This window comes from Lactuca virosa, chromosome 1 (genome assembly GCF_052849685.1).
Source record: "Lactuca virosa cultivar CGN04683 chromosome 1, Lactuca_virosa_CGN04683_v6, whole genome shotgun sequence".
Lineage (NCBI taxonomy): Eukaryota > Viridiplantae > Streptophyta > Magnoliopsida > Asterales > Asteraceae > Lactuca > Lactuca virosa.
This window is the reverse complement of record NC_136426.1, coordinates 113034583-113055893: the sequence shown is the minus strand read 5'-3', so window position 1 is coordinate 113055893 and position 21311 is coordinate 113034583.

Below are 21311 nucleotides of genomic sequence, written 5' to 3'. Positions count from 1 at the left end.
ATAGAGGTAATGACACAAAAAAAACTATATTACATACTTAATTGATTCTTTTGAAGGGTTAATACCATAAAAGCCATAAGTTTTACACCCCATTTCTAAATTAGCCCTAAATGGATTTTTTGTGTCTAATTAGCCATTATTTATGTGTTGACTTTTGCCTTAAGCCCTGTTAGCCGGTTTCCCCGGTTTCAGCCGGTTACCCCTTTACAAATAGGGGTTTTATCGTTAGAAACTCATCTTCTACCTCCTACTTCTACCTTCTCCGACTTCTTCTTCCACGCAACAACTTCTTCATGGCTAGTTCATCTACAGGATCTATAGGGTCAATGACTTCAGGATTTCAAAATGTTAATGTCAATTTCAGGAACAGAAACAACCCCATGGTTTTGTGTCGTTGTGGTGTTGAGGCTAGCTTCTCAATTTCGTGGACGGACAAGAATCCTGGAAGAAAATTTAGGGAATGCACCAACTACAAGGTATGTTCTTCACTCTTTGATCCAGTATAAAGTTTTGTTATGGGACTAAGGGCAAATCTGTCATAAAAATGTGCAAGATCCTTTCAGGTGTTGTATATTTGATACCATGTAAAGAAAGAGTATACAAATCGTATATTTGATTGATTAATAACATATAATACCCGTGGCTGGACCCACCTTTGACTAGTGAAGAAAGAGATTACAACTATTGTTTAACTAATTATTAACAACCGAAATAAAATGTGCAGGATCCTTCCAGGTATTGTAAGTTCTTCATGTGGCTGGACCCACCTTTGCCTAATGAAGATTACAAAAACCTGATGTACAAAATGCATTTAGCTCTGGTTGGTATGGCTGATGGCAATGCTCAGTTGGAACAGGTGAATGTGGATCAAAATAGGAGGTTGATGTTGATGATGAAGCGTATGTTCATTATGGTTATGCTATTTGCAGTGATGTTGGTAACAGGGATTGTATTGCTGGTGAAATTATAGGAAGTTAGGAAGTTAAGTTTAGTCTTTTGTGAAGTTGTTGGTTAGGTGAAATTGTATTAGATGCTTATTTTGGCACAGTTGTAATAGCATCTGAAAACATTTTGAATGTTGTAATATGGGTACCCTTGTAATATATAGTCCTACGGGACAATTAATATGACAAACATTAACCAGAAATTGACAATGTACTATCCATTACAAACTGACATTGAACTTTGAACTTACTACAAACCACAATCTCTATAAACATAATAGCCAAATACATACATGGAGGGTAACAATCAGAACCAAACTTCCAATTTTACAACAATGTTTACAAGCAAAAAGATGATTTCCCAAAATGACAATGTACTTACTACAATTTACAGTCAAAAGATAACATGTTGTCAACAAATTGGAAGCTTGTTACCAAAAGATGCTTTCACAAAAAAGGGCTATCAAAGGATTTATGCCCAGTTAACCCCCCATCCATAACAACATTAGTCCAATGTACGTGCTTTCTCAGTTGTTGAACCACCTCCATCTGGATCATGCACTGCTTTTTTCAACTTAATCTTGATAATTCTTTCTGAGGGCTTCCTTTTTCTTACCGACGGATCTTGTGTTTCTTGACTGGTCTCTTCATCAACTATACTCTCAACCAACATCTCTTTCCTCTCTTTTGTCAAATGTGAATAAGAAATTAACTTATTATCACATAATATTCAAGAAAGTTGTGTTAATAATTAAATTTTTAACTACACACCTTATTAAAAGCTTCAACAATTTCCCCATGATCATATCCAGATGCCTGCAGATCTTTAATAGTTTCAAAATCTTCATGGTCAAGCTTTTCATGGCAGGTAAGTACAACTTCATCAACACCTGCCACAGTTTGACTTAAACTACCATGCACAACCCCTATTCTCCCTACATATTTGATCTTACCTCCCCTCCTTGCCATCAACTTCATTCTCTTCAAAGGAGAAATTGATTGATCAACATCTATCATCTTACTTGCTTCTTTTGATGTGCCCTCGGCAGCTTTCATCTTTCCCTCACTTGCTTCTTTTGATGTGTCATCAACATCTTTCTTCTGTCCCTCATTTGCTTCTTTTGATGTGCCCTCAAAAACTTTCTTCTTTTCCTCACCTACTTTTCCTTGGTGTATTTGCAATGTTCACAGCTGAATTCCCTCCCCCATCTCCCTTTGGTCTACCATTTTTCCTTTTAGGGACAGGGTCACTTGGACCTTCTCCATTCTTACAAGAAAGCTTATTATGACCAAGTTCCCTACATTTCCCACACCTAACAGTCCTGCTAACCTTTGCCTTTTGATTTGGGAACTTAGAATGCTGACATTATGAGGCATGTCTTCTTCTCTTTGTTTTTGGCCTTCCAGGCATTCTCATTACAAGGGGTGGTAAGGGCTTCAAATATTCAGTATATGGCCACATATTACTTCCATTAACAGGTAAGATGGTGTCCCTGTATGTCTCTATGAACTTGTCCTTATGGAACCAAAAGGAAATAAAAATCAGCTGGATCTCTATGTGTGAAATTAATTGCAGCTTGAGCATGGACACATGGTAACCCTGATATCTCCCATAATCTGCATGAACAAGAATGAGCATCTAAATCCACCTTGTAAGTTGAATATCCATGCGTTGTCTCAAATAATGCCCCTCCACTTGGTATTACTATCCAGAACCTAAAATTATAAGTAATTAGTATTGTACATGTATAGACTTAAGATCAAAATTAAAATCGAATAAGCATACCTCATATGCTTTCCAAACTCCTTAATATTCTCTAAGGTGTTTGGGCCATAGTCACTTTTCCATTGAGAAACTATAGCAGCTTGATGATAAAACCTATTCATCAAATAAATCTTGATTTCCTCAAGCATTGTTAGAATTGGTTTTTTTCTCATGTGAATGATCATCGAATTAAAACACTCTCATATACCATTCTCTATAGCCTCACAAGCATATCCATGAGAGAAAAATGCCCTACACCAAGAATGTGGCTTGTTTGATATCAGCCATTCTGAATCCTTAACACCAGCTTCCTGATCATCATCTCCCATTCCATCAAGAGTCCTTGTCCCTTACATAAACCTTTTCAGGCCCTTTCACCTGTTTAGTTCCAGATGATGAAGCCATTTGTTTAAGATGAAAAATTAATCTTGTATGTGACACTATGGAACTCAATTATGTAAGATAAGAACACACATACACATCAATTTCTTATTGGCACCCCACGTACCTTTCTACTTCAGTGACTTTCAACTTCAAAATAGAAGCTTTTTGCATGCAACAATGGTGTAAGAAACCCTTTTCAAACCCTTCTTCTTCCTAAGACCAACTACATGAAACCCTTTTTTGATGCAAGACGTTTATGTGAAAGGTAATATTTGGTGGTGTACGAACGATCGAGTAGTATAGGAGAGTGGTGACCGGCTGCGTACCTTGACCTATTGTTAACCGGCTGATAAAACGATTTTGAAACGGGGTCACAATTATTTAGGCTAATTAGACACAAAAAATCCATTTAGGGCTAATTTAGAATCGGGGTGTAAAACTTATGGCTTTTATGGTATTAACCCTCTTTTGAATAAAAAATCCTTCTCAGTTTTTATTATAACGAAAATCATTAAAGAATAGATTTATTTTCTTTTTGTCATGTGTCATTTTATTATGCTCCTAATTAATATCATGTCATTTGTCAACCTAATGATTTTCCATTTCAAATTTCACGTTTTAAATTTCTCACTCTAATTATATTAAATTAAAACATTAGAATAAAAATTAAAATAAAATTAATACAATATAAATTCTTAAAAAAATATTAAGTAAGGTTTTTTAGAGTACGTTTCTTATACCTATAAATAAAAACTATAAATAAAAAGGAGTTTGATGGACAAAAAAAAAGCCCAGTTAGGTATTAAACGGGCTTTGAGCAAAATAAAAGCAAAAGGGTGTTATGGTATATTTGATGGGTTTTAGTATACTACAATATCCTATGGTGCACATACAACCCTAAATACCTTGGATCTATGTTTTCACTAATTATACATGCAATAATGTTTCCAAGGTATTAAGCCTATAACTAGCATGCAATTGACATATACCATACAAGATACTAGTTAGGGTAACTTACCTTTTATGTAGCTTGAAGTCTTGATGTATTTGATGTTGCTTGAAACACTTTGGCATTTAAGAACTTAGTGCCCCAAGTGTTGCACCTCAAATGGAATCACAACTCACCTAGGACAAAGGTGACTCTTGAGAGAGAAACTCTGTGCACCAAAACCACCATGAACTCCAAGAACTTCATGTAGAACTACAAGTAGCAATTTTGGGCAATGCACTACATATTTATATGTGGGATTTCAAGGGTCATGGGCATAACCCAAATCCATACACATGGACTTTATGATCCATGGTTCATGTGGCCCAACTCTTTATGTATCCATACATAAACTTGGTCCAACATGGATCATAAGCCCAACACATATAAATATAACTAATTACCATAATTAGTCCCCATAGATTTAATTAGTCTCCTTTTGATCACTAAATTAATTCCAAATTAATTTTTGATCAATACTAATTAAAACATATGATTTCATATTAATATATTAGAACTTATAATATATTAATAAATCATATATAACCTTCTCTCAAGAGTCCATCCTAACAAATTGTCCTGGTGTTATGCAACCCAAATGGACCATGCTACTCTCGGGTCGAGTACATACCAATAATAGTTATGGGCTTAGACATCTAATCCAACAGTCTCCCACTTGGATAAGTCTAAAACTATTATTGCAAGTATGACTCCAAACCCCGACTAGCAATCGTAGCTCTTAAAAACCGTTGTCGAACTCTGACATAGTCAATGACTTGTCCATTAGATAAAGGATCATATATTCCTCCAGTCTGGATATCATATGGACTGAGACATGGATTATAATAATTCTCTCTGTCCATTTGTTGTTTCCCGATTTCCGATTTATGACGACTGACTAATTGAACAAATCAGATTAGTCCAGGCCCGACCGAGCACTTATGTTGGTCATCACCAAATCATCGAGGGGCCCACAGATATCGCATTTATCCCTCCAATGGTAAAAGGAATGGATAAACTTCGACTCATATGCTTGCTCTATATACTTATCAAATCACACACAAAAATATGTTTTATAACACCAAGTTACTAGTGCGTTTTCACATAATCAATGTGTAACCGACTTGTAGACTGCAACTCATATCTCTTTGGTTTGAAGAATATAAGATATTATCGTCTCATGATCACTCGTGATAAAATCCATTAAGTGGTTCAAACGAGCGTGGGTTTAGTCCAATACTCGAATCTCATTCCAGGAGCACTCATGAATGTTGCAGCAACTTTTGCTCTGTCTAAATACTTTAGACATCTACAAACCCAATTCATGACAGTCTTGCCTTAATACCTACTTCCAACGTATTATCGACTGTGGATGGTTTGAATAACTTAGTCATTCGGGAAGAATAACCTAGTTATTCTGGAAGTCAAAACATGCAAAGTGAAACACAAGAATAATCGAATCCAATATGGTCTCAGAACTTATGAATATAAATAAAACACCTTTTATTTATCACCATATTGATTACACATTATTCGTTGTATAATGTTTCGATTTATCAACCTAATACTTGAATTAAAACAATAGTCATGCCATGCTCCAAGCATGCACACTATGTATGTGCAAACAATAGTTATGTCATACTCCAAGTATGCACACTATGTTTGTCTATGATCCTTACTTTGTGAAATAGACCAATTGAACATAATTTCAATGATGCTCATTTCACAATCCCAAATCCTTCCTGCAAATGTAAGAATACCAAAATCTTGTCATTTACTGTAATCTGTTAGATTCTAAACTTATATGCCATGATCCTCTTGTAATGACTATGCACAAAAGTCACTAAGACTTGGCAACAGACATTACAAAGCATTCCAATGGAGAGCAACTCCATGGAAACGAAGTCTCAAATTCAAAGTACATTCCTTTGAACATCCTTCTTGCATTAAGTTTTCTAATCTTACACAGATTTAAAGAATAACTTCCACCTATGGAAACATTTCCACATTCCATTTTGACTATCACTTCTGAACAAGAGTTGCCTCCTTTCAGAATATGTCAATATGGTCCTCCCAAAATTCACACTATACTTCCAATTGTCCACGAGCAACCAACTTTGGTAAACCTCAGATTGTCCGCGACAATTGCTTAATCATTTTAGTCATATCCAGTTCTAGTACTTTTTCCCTCTTAATGCCCTAGGCATTTGGAAAAATTTAGAACATATGAATACTACAACACATGTAATCAATCCTATATCTGAAGCATATGGGACACGATTCATGATGTCTCACATTAAGACATGATACTATACCATTCTTTTGCTATAATATTTCTACTTCTATTTGCCATGTTCTCATAATTCAGATTATGAAAAGGGACGTCGTAATCATAATCGAATTTTAGAATGCAAATAATGTAATCATGACTAAATTTGATCAAAATCTCACAATCTAAGCTTTTAGAATTGAACTGAAGTATAATCTCATATCCCTTAATTATAGCAAAACAACCTTTTCAACCCCTGCAACTTCACGAATTGAAACTTTTGTTTTCTATAATTAACATTGCTCACTTGCAATATTTACCATAACTAATTATACTCCCACTACCATAATAATTATTATCTTACTAGCACAACACTTATGCTCCCACTAGCTCTGACATGTATCCAGAAATCAGCTGGACTTCTAGAAATCAATACTTTATTGACTTTCTTACCAAAGTTCATATTTCTGATACGAGATGCTTTGATAAAACTTTATCAAAATCATACACTTTTCCTTAGATAGCTCACATGTGTGTCTAAACAATTTATAGAACTATGAAAAGGGATGCCGTAATCATAGTCTCAATTGTTTAGACCTTTGCCATTTCTCACAAGTCCATGTTAATGTGTCGGTTAACCACACACACGCTCCACTAACGACTTTGAGAATGCAAATATCACAATTGCTATCTACTTAAAATCTACTTAGTGAAAGCGTTTCCTCACCATCATTTTCATGAATCGGAGAGAAACCTTATGACACTTAGATTTTATGGTGTATGTGTTCCTATCCATGTGAATTTTTCAAAATCATAATCATAAGACAAGGTTAGTGACAAATCCAAACTCATATGGACTGAACTTGTGCAATCTTAACTTCTTGCCACTTGGCAGCACAAGGGCCTACCATTGCTTCCAAGTAGTTATGCAAGCAAATGAGAACTCATAGAACTCACATGCATAGTTAACTTTAACTGGAATGGGCAAAGAAATAAGAATATGTCAACACGATAGGTTACAAACCTCAAGCTGTGTGCTAGTGATAAACAACAAGTTTTTATCCTTGATTAATTCTTGAAACATTTTCAAGATCTTTAAGACTCTCACTTACCTCTTGACATATAAGATTCTCTTTTCAATAACCATTCCTTGACAAAACAAATATTCAAGAGTTAGTGCGGATTCTTATCAAGATAAACACTTTACTCAATTGGTCTTAGTTGGTCTTTGTTTTATCCAAAACATCACAACTTACCAATTTCAAATGTACAAGAGTAAGAAAACATTTTACTCTACATTTGACAAGTGTTATAAACCTTCTAAGGATTATGTCACTCAAGTTACAATCTTGGAGTATGACTCTATGACTCAATTTTGGAACGAAGTATGACTTATCTTTTTGATTTAACCAATTCAACAATTCACGATTCATCTTCTTAGTCAAACAAATGCACTAAGATGTCCTTAGAGAATCAATTGTGATATGGTTTCATAACCACTAAGATAATCATAAAACAAGATACTCAAGTACTCTCCCATCTTTTCAGATTGGAGTAACTTTTATCTTCCTGCCTAATTTGATTCTTCTTGTTCATTCTGCCTTACATTGAAACTTTTCCAATGTTTCAGAATTACACTTAAACTTGTAAGTATAACCATATTCACTAAACTTTAGTAAATCATGACGAATAGTCTTATCGATCTTTGTGGTGGACCTTGACCAGTGCACAAGAATGTGCACTCAATCCCTTAGTCCTTCACTTGACTCACATATACATGTGATCAAGGAATTAGTCTTAATTTCCCAAAGATGAAAATTCTCATTCATCATACAATACAAGTTGCATGATTCCAAGTTTCTATCCAACTGAAACTTGGGTGATGAGAATCTTTCCTTATTTGGTACATTATGACACTACTACAAACGAAAGAATCAAATCCATTTTCCAATATTGCTATAAATGGAATCATATAAACAATAATTTTTTTCACAAATTCCATTGTAAGGATATTTAAAATAAATAAAAATAAAACCTTTTCTTTTATTTTAAAACATGCGGAAAAAATTTATCCTTACAATGCAAATGCATATGAAAACAATGTTGTTATTTATTCCTAGGCAATCTATCACAACTCTTAAGCAACAACTCAAAATTTTGATCACCGAACCATGCGATCGAAATCCATCTTCGCGATTAGAATCAGCATATTCTTCCTTTAAGCTTCCTTTCTTTTCTTTGATCCTTAAAACATCAAAATGCGACCTAGTCACATCATGTAATAAGAATATGAAAATAGGAACTTAGTAGAGTTAGATAGTGGACTTTACCTGAAGTAGAGTCAAACTTTTTTGACTTTACCATCCTTATGATCTTTCAGGTAAATAGGACAGCTTCGCAACCAATGCCACTTCCTTTGGCAATAGAAACATATGGACTCTTTGGAAATGGTACACAAGACTATCTTAGACTTATCATTTCTCTTTACCATTTGGTCAACCGAGTTGACTATGGCCGATCCCTTTCCATTGGGAAGAGAAAGCTTTTCTGGATTTCCAATGTCACCATTGTCAATGTCCATAGAAGTTTGGGAAGTAGATCTTCCAATTTGCTTTACCAATGCTCCAAATCATTGCTGATTCAGCAGCATCAAGCAAATAGGTAAGATCATTAAGGGTCATGTCATGGTCTGTCATATAGTAGTCTTAAAGGAACTCACTATGTGACTTAGGAAGTGATTGAAGAACCTAGTCAACAACCAACTTCCTCAAGACCTTGACACCCAACTCTCTCGGCTTGTCAATATGTGACTTCATCTCCAAGATGTGAGTACACATAGACACTGCTTGCCAATAGGTATTGAGTGACCTTGAACTTGTGGGTTAGGGAGAATAATTGGAGGATGTGGAGGAAGAAAAGTATGATTTCCATGATCCAATCGCAGGACATCATCTTCATTAGGAAAGCTTGTTTCAAGGGATTTGGGAAGATCATAGTTGTCTTAACCAGACATCTACAATGGGAGAAATTCAAGTTAGTTGATTTAAGTCCTTAATATAACACCCAGTATGAAATATTAAGGCTAGGACCCAACACAATATTTTATAAATTGGAAGAGGGATGCCGTAATCCAAGCTATAAAATATTTGAAGGTAGGCGAATGACGATTCACCAATTTCCACCACGAAAAACGAAAAAGAATTTTAGGTCTTAAGTGAATTGAAACTCCTAGATCCTTTGAGATTCATTGAACTTTTCAATGGCATGTTTAAATCTCGATTGTGCCCTCTCAAGTTTGTGACTGTGATGCCGAGGATCACAAACAAGGTGTGAATAACCATGCAAATTAACTTGGTACCCTTAATCTTTATCACCTAATCAATGTGCCGGTTACCCACACGCGCTCCACCGATCTATGATAAACATTAAGTCACCATTTGCCACTCTTACTAGTCCATGTTAGTGTGCCGGTCAACCACACACGCTCCACTAACGACTTGGTAAGGTACAAAGTGCAAATTTCATGGGTTAGCACCAAATTCACATTTTCCTAAGGAACTAAGATTGGGAATTTATAAGGGTTTAGTTACTTAGTATTTATCATTATACTTTTAATGAAGGGAGATTAGAGTCATGTCCTACTCGTTCGGCTAACGACCCTCCACCAGTCAAGGAAGCCGTGGGTGAGAGTGGACACCCATTAAAGTGCCATTTTATAGGCACTAACCTTATACCCCCCTTATAGACCGGCTTCGTGAATGAGGCCTACTAACGGTAAGACTGACTTTGTTCTTATACATACATATATATATATATATATATATATATATATATATATAACTATTAACTATTAATATTATAATAGTATAAGGGTTGAATTTTAACTCTTAAAATTCTAAGGGTTTAACTTGGAATTAAAGTATTCATGGGGGGAAACTTTACAAATTCCAAAACTTGATGGCAAGTTTTGAACAATTCAAAAACTTTTGGTTTCCATAACTTATGAGTTTAAAGTAGTTTTAATGAAAAAACTCTACAAGTTCCATAACTTGAGGACAAGTTATGGAAGACTTTAAAACATTTAAAAAAAATGAGACTTCATTTTTCATAACTTATGTAAATCTTATGAGCTTTAAAAATCATAAATGAGACTTTTCATATAACTTGAGGACAAGTTACAAAAACACATTTTATGAAAAACTTTTTGATTAATTTGGATCGAAAACACATTATCACATAATTTTTCTATTAATCTAAATCAACTCATAAAAACAAGATAATTCAAATCATCAATCTTCAAGAAATTAGCATGAACATATAAACTAATACAAATCTTGAAATTATGACAATTATCTTTGAAATTGGATTAGCATGAACATTACCACATCAAAAACATGTTTATAAGTTCAAAAACATCTTAGGGTAATGTTCCTAGTCCAATTTCAGCCAAAAAACTCGAAACAATGTTGTCAGGGGGTCCAACTCGCCAAGTACAAGAACCAACTCGACGAGTTGGATGAATTTACACATGGACTCGTCGAGTCCCTCAATGGACTCGTCGAGTCCCCTGATAGACAACAAAAAATTCATTTTTTTTCAGCTTTTTTCAGCAATTTGCATCAAGTATAATTGAAAACAAGTCTTGGCTCTGATACCACTGATGGGTTTTAGTATACTAAAACATCCTATGGTGCACATACAACCCTAAATACCTTGGATATATGTTTTCACTAATTATACATGCAAATGGTTTCCAATGCATTAAACCTATAACTAGCATGCAAGATACTAGTTAGGGTAACTTACCTTTTATGTAGCTTGAAGTCTTGATGTATTTGATGTTGCTTGAAACACTTTGGCATTTAAGAACTTAGTGCCCCAAGTGTTGCACCTCAAATGGAATCACAACTCACCTAGGACAAAGGTGACTCTTGAGAGAGAAACTCCATGCACCAAAACCACTATGAACTCCAAGAACTTCATGTAGAACTACAAGTGGCGATTTTGGGCAATGCACTACATATTTATATGTGGGATTTCAAGGGTCATGGGTATAACCCAAATCCATACACATGGGTTTTATGATCCATGGTTCATGTGGCCCAACTCTTTATGTATCCATACATAAACTTGGTCCAACATGGATCATAAGCCTAACACATATAAATATAACTAATTACCATAATTAGTCCCCATAGATTTAATTAGTCTCCTTTTGATCACTAAATTAATTCCAAATTAATTCTTGATCAATACTAATTAAAACATATGATTTCATATTAATATATTAGAACTTATAATATATTAATAAATCATATATAACCTTCTCTCAAGAGTCCATCCTAACAAATTGTCCTGGTGTTATGCAACCCAAATGGACCATGCTACTCTCGGGTCGAGTACATATCAATAATAGTTATGGGCTTAGACATCTAATTCAACAATATTGGTATATGTGTGTCTTCCTTCTTTCTTTCTTTTTCTCTAATATAACTTATAAGATAGAGTAAATTATACGAATGGTCCTTATGGTTTGAAATAATTTGTGTGATTGGTCTCTAAATTATTTTTTAACTCGGAAAATCCCTACTATTTGTTTTTGTTATGCGCTTAGTCTATGGTTTATGTTTTTGTTACATGTTTGGTCTCTGTCTTACCTAAAAATACTATTATTTAAACATTCGAAAATGGTAGGGTAAGTAAGGTAAGATGAGAGGGTGGGGTTGGATGTGTGTTTATTTAAATAAATTATAAAATCAAGGGAAAATAGTCTTTTTAGATAAGACAGAGACCAAACGCGTAACAAAAACAAACAGTAAGAATCTTCCGAGTTAAAAAAATAAGTTAATGACCAAACGCGTAAATTACCCTAAACCATAAGGACTATTCGTGTAATTTACTAGTGAAGATAACACTCATTTATCAAGCTTCCCTTCAAATTTTAGTATAACTTTTTGGTCTTTTAACGTAAGAATACATGTGAAAAAGCCTAGTCGTTAAGAAAAACTGTTAAAACCCTACTTGTGCAAATAAAACATTATCCCCGTAAAGATAATCAAGTAAGAACAATGTTAATTTTGTAAATAAAAAAAAATACAAAAATAAAAAAATAAAAAAAAGATCTACGAAGAAGCTTGCACGGAAAAAGGTGTATCGTGAAAAGTTTGCAATATTAAAAAGTATTTGGATGAGAAATCACATTTTTAGGAGTAAATTGACTAAAAAGCTAGAATTTTTCATATTTTTGAAAGCTTTATTTTTTACTGTCGAAAAAACTGTTTTAAAAAACTATTTTTAAATACACAAACATTTTTTTAATTTGTTAACTTTTTAAAAAGCTAATAAGCTATTTTAAAAAGTTATCCAAACATCCACTAAGTGGTTGAACTCTCTACGTGCACAAACATAAAAATCAACTTTTTATAGATGTTATAGTGGTATTCAAGCTAGATTTTAAGCTTCTTAGATTGAAAAAACTCATGTAAATATCCTTTTAGTTGCCCATATTTTAAAATAAGGATGAAGATTATGAGTATTTTGAATGATTTCATAAATAACTGCCCAAAGTTTGTATAAAAAATTATTGAAATGCGTACACAACTGAATAAAGATAATTTAGCATCATTCTAGTAAACTAGTGTTTAAAAACCAATTCAAGCAAAACAACTCTAATTTGGTGCTTTTAATTGTTCTATTTCTTTGTGACTTTAATCGGGTTTTAGTGGTTTGGTTATTCTTAAGGTTGTTTATTATTTAGATAAAACCAAATTATCCAATTGAACAATTTAGATTGAACTATTTGGTTGGATATTTAGATTTTTGAATTGGTTGTCAACAAAACCAAGTTATTATTTTCGATTTCAGATTTGTTTTGGTTTATAAAATAAGAACCGAATAGTCTAAAAAACCGAATAACAATTTATTATTTATTTGTTTTTTATATATCTATAATTATTTATTAATTTTATAATTTATTTTTTTCAAATAGGTTCAAAATGTTTCACCTAATAAAAAACATTAATGTGCATTTTTCTCTCAAAAGTTTTTTATCTATTAAATATTAAACTATAATATAACTTCTTAATTGTTTATAAAATTTTAATCACAACTAAATAATTTGTTTTTGCTTCTTTTGTAAAATTGGATAATATTATAATTATACATCGTTTTAAAATGTTCTGTTTTTTTAAAACCTAATTATAAAAACCGATCCAACCGAATTGTAATTGGATCGGATCGGATTGGATTTGAATTTAATTTGGACTATTCAGATCAGTGTTTTGAAAACCGAAATCAATTTGATTTTCTTGATTTGATCGAATTGAACCGATCCATGCAAATAAACACTCCTAATTATTCTGATATTGTTTAAGACAAGTCATGCGAGGGATTATTTTGATTGTAGTTATGTATTAGCCCTGTTCGTTTTGGTAAGCTCAATGAAAATGAAAAGTTTGTTTTTTTATTATTATTATGAAAATAACATTTTAGTGTTTGTATTAAAAATGACAAATTAGTATGAAAATGACATATTTATGCAAATGACTAATTTATAGTTTAGCTTAAAAATACAAAGTATGATGTTTACCGTTATATAACATTTTCACCGAAAATACATCAATAATGTTAAATTAATTCAACCACATAAATTAATCTTAAAAAAAAACCTCAAAGAGAACGATCTAATTATGGGACACGTTGGGACTTGTCTATAGCTTGTGAAATTTAAATCATAGCGACCTTATTGTGAAGATCAAATAATTACATATGACTTTAAGGGAAGTTCATGGCATTGTCGGTCAATATAATTCGGTCCTCAAGTGGTAGATTCGACATAACACACAACTTCAATTCTTTAAATTGAATTCATGAATGCTCTATATCGTCATACATGGCAATTAAGACTTGTGATATTTGCCTAATGATTGTTTGTTGAAGGTCCTTGAGTTCCAAGGTCAGTAATAGGATATCAAGTTACACAGACAACCTCGTAAATCCTTGAAACATGAAATGAAGTCCAATATAGTGTTGTTAACAATAATGCATTATTTGGTAACTAAGCATTATACTCGAGATTTTTTTGTGTGGTGGTGGAGTTGATGGAGTGGATTGTTGTGATTGTGACTAAACAAGATGAGTTTAACAACTATATGGTGAAGATCCTATTATAAGGCGAATTTATAGCATTCCAGGCATGTTATTTCCATTTCAGATTGGGGTTTTCATTTCGGCCTCTTGTTTTAACTAAATAATACATAACTTTAAATATAATCATGACATATATTATTCACTTCATTTTAGAATGTTGTAAATGATGGGTTTTGAGCAAAACATCAATCCTATGGTACACATGAAAAACCCTAAAGCTTTAGATCTAGGTTTCTCTATTGTACATACAAGTTATCCAAAGCTTATAAACCCTAGATCTAGCATATCAAAATCGAAATAACATATAAAACATGTTTAGATGTTTACCTTTTGATTGTTGCAAGAATCTTCAAGCTTTGAGAGCCTAGTATCACAAATGTAATACCTCTAATCGATCACAAACACCAAGGCAAGAAGGATAATCTTGGAAAGAGAGGATATGGAGGCACAAAATCGGCTCTAAGGACTCTAGGGTTCTCCTGGTAGCCGATTTTGGATGCCCTAGGGTCCTTTATATAGTGGTGTTGCTAGGGTTTCAGTCAAAACCCTAATTGGATAGCTTAGACCTTAAGCAGTCCAATGGAACATTCTGTCATGAGGCTTAGACGATTTCAAGGTGGGCTACCACCCTAATTTCGTCCATCCCCTTAAGCCACAAGATCCACAGCCCAAAATCCAATTATCTTATAATTGCGATTCCAGTCCCCTAAGTTCAATTAATCTCTTTTGATCACAAAATTAATTTCTTAATTAATTATTGACCAATATTAATTAACTAATATGATTTCTCTTTTAATATATTATTCTTATAAAGTTATAATATTTTAATAAACCATAATAACCTCTTTCTCCATTAATCATCCAGTCAAGTTGCTTTGGTGAAGGCAACCCAAAAGGACCATGCTACAACCGGGTCAAGTACATACCAAATATAGTTATGGACTTAGACACTAATCCAACAGTAAACACATTAAAGGTTTCAAATTTATGTTTAATCAGATGACCATAATTATACCTAGTGAAAGGTAACGTGATATTTATAACCGTGAGGCATGGTCTTTGAACAACCGATTAGTATGTACCAATTCCAACATATCATTTTCCCACTCATAGTTTCATGTGAATGGCGTTATTGTTATATTCCTTAATAAACATAACTCACATTCATCATAAGACTTGTGGTCAAATGATTTCCTAAATCCCATCCACTTCGACTTTTAATAACTCGTCTTTAGTTTATGTAACCAATAGAACAAATCTGACATATGTCTTATCCAAACCACTTTGATGTAGTTAAATCAAAATTGAAATATTGTTATAATATAGTCTCATAGATGTCATGACATTGTTTTTCCTTTTGATGTTTTGAAATTAACAAGCTAATAAGGTGCATATGCATCAATTCCATCTTGAATCTAATCATTAATTATGTTAAGTGAGAATAATAATGTTGTGTAAATACTACCTTCTATGTAAGGATTACAAAGATTACTAATTTCAAGATTTGTCATTATTAATGAGTTTCTATGTTGCATGATTGTTGGGAATACACTTGATTATCAAAGAATGTAAAATATTTGACGATATTACCAGTCTTGAAAGTAGGTTTGCTATAATATGAATCATTGGCATACAAATCATGTTGGACTTGAAAGGAAATTGAATGAAATAAGTAGAATGGTGTTGTAAGTGATTCTTTTCATGAAAACAACAAATGATTAGTAACTGAAAAATGATAAATATATGTTATACATGTGTAAGTAATTGACATATAGTGGTAAAAATATTGTATAAAGCCTAATAATGTGTATTAGGCTTAAGTATATGGTTTAAATACATATTACATGTAATATGCGTTAATACCACGTATACAATGACATTCCTTAGATGTAGGAAATGTAAGGAATGATAGTGTTGGAAATATGCCTATGGTCCCAACAAGTTAGTGACTTTTCATAATTAACAGGGTCCTTTTGGGTTACATGTAAGATATGATTTGAGCCTAAAATGACAAAAGAAAAACAAGGACTAGTTATGTCACCTTATGATGAGTTAATTGGATGCAACGTCCTAATTTTCAAGGCAAAATTTTCATTTTTATTTATTAAAAACATATCAGAGTATGATTACATTATGCGGAAACATGTTGTGAATGTGCGTGTGTACAGTCGAACCTTTCCCTTCTCACGAATCACTGAAGTACCTGAAAAACATTTTATTCAACTGAGTAAGCACGAAGCTTTGTGAGTTCTCTAAAATATCATATACCACAATACATATATATGCGTACAAACAATGGCTCACGATTTACCAGTAATATGTGTACTTACGACCTACACGTATTTCGTTAACACATGTCTATGTGTACTTACGGCCTTCACATTATCTCGTTAACACAGGTCTATGCGACCTTACGGCCTTCACGCCATTTCGTTAAAATAGATCTATGCATACTTACGACCAACACGTCGTTTCGTTAACATGCGGATCTATTGGCTCCCGACCTCTTTAACCGTTCCAATTAACGTCCCATATCTAAGTCTAATATCACAACAATTACACACATAGAGACTACACTCTAGATTTTACTAATACATGCACATTTATACTTTCTACTATACTTAAGCACATACAGATTATCCTAACACACACACAAATATATATATATATATATATATATATATATATATATATATATATATATATATATGTATATATATATATATATATATATATATATAATGTACTAAATGGTATAGTGAGATAACTCACCAGGATAGTTTCTTAAAAGATTATCAGTTTTCTGAGTGATCCCACTGGCGATTCGACAGGCAGGTAGTGCGTCTAACAAGTATTAACATATAATCTCAACGAATACTACGACTTATTAATCTCTATGACGATCTGGTATTAAATCTATATCTTTCATTAATCTCAATGAATACCAAAAGTTTTATCAAATAAAGACCAGTCAGACGGAACAGTTGGGAGGCAAGACCATTTCAACATATAGCCTTTTTGAAATCCAACAACCAAACCTATGCAGCCATTCTAGACACATCTCTTGTAAGTAGATCAATTAGCATTATTACTGGAATTACTGATAAATCTTGTATATATATATATATATATATATATATATATAACAAAGACTATGAATATAAATATAAGTTACACTAAAAACGTAGCTTAACTTACAGGGATCCTAGCGAAAACCGGGAAGATCGCATGCAATGATTTGATACCGAGCACTTCTATTTGTTCGGACCACTGCCTCAAAGCTTCGATAAAGTACTCCAAAAACCTAGAAAGGTTGGACTTGATGGATGCGTGGTCTCCAGAGAGTTTAGAGTGAAGAGAGTGTGAGGAAATAGTGAGTAATGAAGGAAACCGGAGATGTCTATTTATAGTAGGATAACGCGCCACACACCATAGAGGTGCATCGTGCATCGTGTCGGAGCTGGTGACATGGCTTCAGTCAGAGGGTGACACGTGGCAAAAACCTGGTGGCTGCGTCGGGCTGTCTTTACGCGTCGCACGCCTTGTCGGGACACGCAAAAACTTAATATTCTTTAAAAACTCGTACCATCTTCATATGAAATCCGTTTTCGACGTTATTTATACCCACATATAGCTATCGACGAAATCTACAATTTTCATTTAGACTTCGTCAACTAATTCTAACTTCATTTTTAAAGATATATTTTTAATAGACTTAGACTGTTAAAACCCGTATAAAAATCATAACTCTCTCATATGACATCCGTTCTCGAGTGTCTTTATATCGACGTAATTGTATCTACGAGATTTTCAACTCTCGTTTAGATTGTTTCGGCTAACAATCAACCGATCTTGATTTCAGATTCTTTGTCGTACACTGCTAAGCTGAAACTTCTAAAAATCATAACTTCCTCATAAGAAGTCATATTTTGACGTTCTCTATATGCATACTCTCACTTTTATGACTACTACAACTTTTATCAAGACTATTTATCCTAAACAGTCTTCTATCAAAATGTCTATTTTACGTAATCAGTCGTTTATATTGTTAGGCGAGAATGGGATGTTACATTGGAGACTAAAGAAAATAGACTGGTTTAAGTGTAATTATCTTGGATTTGAATTGTAAATATTTATCCCTTGGATTAAAGGGATAGATACTAAGATTTAGTCAAGATAATAAGGATTTTTCCACCGTAATAATCGTCCTCCCTTCATAGGATCGAGGACAACGTGAGGCGAAAGGAAAAATACGAGGTACTTTAGTGCTTAGTCTAGCTTATATGGAATATGTAACCATTTATGGCCTGGTTGTAGCTGTTGGAATAGTGTCCAAGGTCATTAACTATTGGTAATATTTCTAATAATAGCAGGGTCCTTTTGGGTTGCCCTCAAGACCCAAATTGAGTAGAATAAAAAAAGGAGAAATTGGCTTAATATTTATTATAGTTAATAATTAATTAGAAACTAATTGGAAATATATTTTGGAAATACATTATGGGAATTATTTAACAGTTTAATTAATTAAAGGGTTGAATGTTCATTAATCGATAGTTGGTTAATCATGAATGTTCCAGAACCCTTATGGAATTAGGGTTGGATGAAAATCACTCCATCCCACATGGGAAAGGAGTGAAATTTCATGTTTAGGCCTCCATCCCACATGGGAAGGAGTACTAAACCATAGGAGGCATCCAAGGCTATAAATAGGGCCTTAGGGATTTCATTCCTCCTTGCACCTTGGCTTGAATTTTCGCCAACCCTTCTTCCGCCCCTCTTAGGGACGATTTCTAACCCCTTTGGGTTTGGGAAATTGACCCTTCTCCTATTTATTTTTATTCCACTCTTTGGTGTCATTGGGTGTGATACCATTAGAGGGATTCTAGTTTGGGTCCTTTCATCCAAGCAACTTCATGGAGGTTCAAGATCTCAAGCATAGAGATCAAGGGCTACATAAGAGGTATGCTTTCTTACTTATGTTTTAGTTTTCTAGGGTTGATGTAATTAGCATGAAGCCATAGATCCATAGGATGCATGTACACTTAGGTATATCGTTGTTTTGATTTTTCCGCTGCCTAGTTTTAGAGTGTATTTGATGCATGTAGAAATCACAACAGCGATATCAGAGCCATTGGTTCATGGTTACTTTCACCCTAGGTCCATATTTTCTGTAAAAACTTGTTTGAAACTGAATGGAAGAAGATTAGATGAAAAATTCGTAAATGATAAAACCCTAGTCGTAGTTCACGACGTGAACAAGGAGGTCACGACGTGAGCTTGGCAGAAATTAGGGTTTCGGATTTTTGCCATTTTTCGAATATGAAGCTTTATAAAATATGGATAAATACCTAATTTAAATTGTTTTTGAATCTGGAAAGTTGATAAATATTATTTAAATGTGTTTATTTGAATTTGAATATTTATTTGATAATGGATAAATATTATTTAAATATGTTTATTTGAATTTGAATATTTATTAATTGATATATATTATTTAAATGTGTTTATTTGAATTTGAATATTTATTTTTTATTTAAATAGTGAATTTAAATATTTAATATTATTTATAATATGGATTTATAAATTTGAATATTACCCCTCATGATTTATTAATTGTTACATTGCGTCCTCGCAATTAATTAGAATTAATAATAGACAACTAAATTTAAAGAGTTTTAAATTTACCCCTTGTATTTATATATATTAGAATTGTGTCTATTATATGTATAAGAATGTTACATCATGCGCCCTCGCGTGTTTAAATATTGACATTGTCAGTCTTACCTCGACTAGGCTCACCCGTTCTAATGTAAGGGTTTAAGGAGGTCTCTTTGATTCCTAATGAGGTCGGTTTTTAATATGTTTCGCGTTTACCACCCTCACCGCCCAATTGCATTTTGAGAATAGAGTTACCGAAAGGGTTTGATAGTGATAATGGTCAATCTAAAAGTATTCTAAATACAAGTATAAAACAAAATCCCGTTTTATTAATAGAATGTGAGTTTATATTATCCATGAAAATTGCACATTCTCTTTATATTCTGTTGGTGGAGCTCGTGTGGTTAACCGGCACATCAATCTAGAGTATAATTGAGAATGATATGGAACTCGCGAATCTCAAGCGTAACTTGAGCCGGGGACCATGCGATTTTGTATGGTTAATTCTCAATCTATTTAATGTGAATATTATGTTATCCATAAAAGTTGCACATTCTCTTTATAACTTATTGATGGAGCTCGCGTGGTTAACCGACATGTCAGTTTGAGAGTATAGGTAGAGAATGATGTGGAACTCGCGAATCTCAAGCGTAACTTGAGCCGGGGACCATGCGATTTTGTATGGTCGATTCACCATCTGTTCAATGATCTGTGGCGACCCTGTCATTGAATTTGAGATGAACATAATCCGAGATTAACAGGTCATTGATAGTCAATGAATCTCAAAGATCTAGGAATTTCGTGGTGATCGAAATTGGCAAAGGGCTTTGCCTACCTAAATAACTTTATGGTGTGTTTACGGCATCCCTTTACACATCATAGAGCCAAATATGGATCCTAGCCTTCTAAAATAATTTTATTTAGGGTGATTATTTTCTAAGGATAAGTAAAACAAACTATAATGGAATTTTATTGAATGGTGTCTATAACCTTATCCACTAAAATCTACTGCTATAAAACCTTTGAAAGGATTAGCTATGAGGATGATCAATCTTGACAAATTCGTAGTTTGGGAGTAGTTCTCATAAACGAAAGGAAAAATCATGCCTTTGTTAAAGCTCTTCCTAGGTTACTTCAAACATGGCATTCTAAATT